The following is a 1976-nucleotide window of genomic DNA, read 5'->3' as shown; positions in this document are numbered from 1 at the left end:
GCAGTTCACTTTAATTCTCGCATCTAGCTGCGTTCTTCATCGATGCACGAGCCCAGTGATCCACCACTAAGAGTCGTACGAGGTTTTCAAATGTTTTGTTTCCACAGGAGACCCGCCCTTGCCATGGCACATCCCACCCTCCCTCACTCCCTTCCCAGAGTTGGGCAGGGGTTGCCTCTGGCCAGCCAAGCCAGACAGATAACAGCAGAGCGGAGGGGATGAGAAAGGTTTCACACAATGGAGCAGGGCATGCTCGGACACCCCACAGGCGCCCGAGGTCGGGGGGGAGGGGGTTCCAACCCTCCCCTAGGAACATGGAGGGGGGGTGCGCATGCACCACACACGGTCACAGCCCACACGATGACTGCAGGGTAGCCCCCTCCCAACGGCCACGGCGGCAGTGACCATGACACCCAGCCATCCCGGCCCCTCAGGGGATGGCTGAGCCCCGGGGAGACAGGAGGCACCTCCCAACTTCCCACAGGCCCGACCATTCGGACCCCAATGCCCTCCCCAGGGGTCTTTAAAACCTCCATGCCTGGACGTGCTAGGTAACTGGAAAGGGGGAGGAGGGCAAGAGGCATAACGTGCCCCATGGCCACAGCCCTAACTTTGACCACCAACCACTGTGTCCCCACCCGCGGCCCCGCACCCGCCTCGGTGCTGCCAGCCCATGACTCATAGGGGTCTTCAACAGGAGCCTCTGTATTCACTGTGCAACATCCAGGTCTCTCCTGCACACCCAGCCTCTTAGAGGAAATCATGGCTGACACAGGCATCCACGACAGGACTGGGCCTTTCATGGGATCCTGCACCAATGAAGGAGAATACCCCACGCTCCCAGACTCACCCAGCCCCCAAGAGGAGCTCCTGGCGGCCAAGGCATTCCAGACACGCAGGCGCCTTCCCCAGGGTCCTCTACTGTCATTGCAGAGGACCACACAGCACTCCCCTGGACACCGAGCCTCCTAGAGGAAATCTTGGCTGCCAGGGCCATCCAGGACACACCCTCATCTTCCCCAGAAGCAGCTGCAGAGGAAGAAGGAGTTGGAGAAATCCTGGAAGCACCACTCAGTTAGGATGATTACCAGGCCCTCCTTGACATGCTGCCAGTCTCCCCAGGCCTCCAGCATAGACGGAGAGGAAGGAAGGGGCACCTTCTTCCCGAGCCCCTTGAAGTTCTCCTTTCCTGGGATGCAGAGCCATGAAGCTCACGGAGGGGGGCGGTTTTGGGTGGGGGTAGGAGAGAATACAGACGGGATATCTAACAACAACTTTGGAGACAAACCCCAGAGCTGGATCTTTGGAAAGCTGGGCCTCTCCCCCCCCCCCCCAAGAGGGACACCCCACCTGAAGCCTCAAGGAACCCAAGTATTGCAGTGACCAAGAGGGTGCCTAAGAGGGTACATGCCATGGACCCAACAAAGAAACCCCCTGCCCCACACAGGTTCTTTTGGCCTGGCTCCTCTGTCTTCTGGTCCAATTTTTTCAGCAGGTCACACAGGAGAACTCCTTCCCTATGCCAGGGGCAGCAGAGGGAGGGGGAGTGGGAGACAGGGGAGTGAAAAGCTGGAAGATTGGGAGATGCAAGGTGGGAGGGGCCCAGTGGGTGGAGGGAAAGGGCAGGGGTGAAGGGAGAGAGTTTAGGAAGGCTGAGTGGGAGAGGGAAGGAGGGAGAGAGCGAAGGGAGGCAGGGAGAGTTGGGGACAGAGGGACACCCACAGACATACAGATGCTATGTACTTGCAATCCCGTTCCTGAACTTATAGACCCAGTGGTTTCAAAGTACATACGAACTTCTCATGTGAAACCCTGAAAGGTTGTTGTTGAATCACGCAAATACACCAGGATTCTTGGCCCCTGGAGGAGAAGAATTCAATCCGGGGCCAGAGACGAGGCCTGATCGCTCAGAGCTTTTGTGTAATAAAGTTTTATTGAAGTATAAAGGAGATAGAGAAAGCTTCTGACATAGGCAT

General features: G+C 57.5%; 1 non-coding gene across 1 annotated transcript in view; it reads right to left on the bottom strand.

Moving 5' to 3' along the window:
- Window positions 1-75, bottom strand: part of LOC139181985 (5.8S ribosomal RNA) — a 153-nt gene extending 78 nt beyond the window's left edge. Inside the window, exon 1 of the ribosomal RNA XR_011565596.1 lies at window positions 1-75. This exon is cut by the window's left edge and continues 78 nt beyond it. This is a non-coding gene — a ribosomal RNA (5.8S ribosomal RNA).
- Window positions 76-1976: the final 1901 nt, after the last annotated feature.

Source organism: Bos indicus, unplaced genomic scaffold, assembly GCF_029378745.1.
Source record: "Bos indicus isolate NIAB-ARS_2022 breed Sahiwal x Tharparkar unplaced genomic scaffold, NIAB-ARS_B.indTharparkar_mat_pri_1.0 scaffold_53, whole genome shotgun sequence".
NCBI classification, from domain to species: domain Eukaryota; kingdom Metazoa; phylum Chordata; class Mammalia; order Artiodactyla; family Bovidae; genus Bos; species Bos indicus.
The sequence above is the reverse complement of the archived record's forward strand: the minus strand, read 5'-3'. Positions and strand labels throughout refer to the sequence as shown.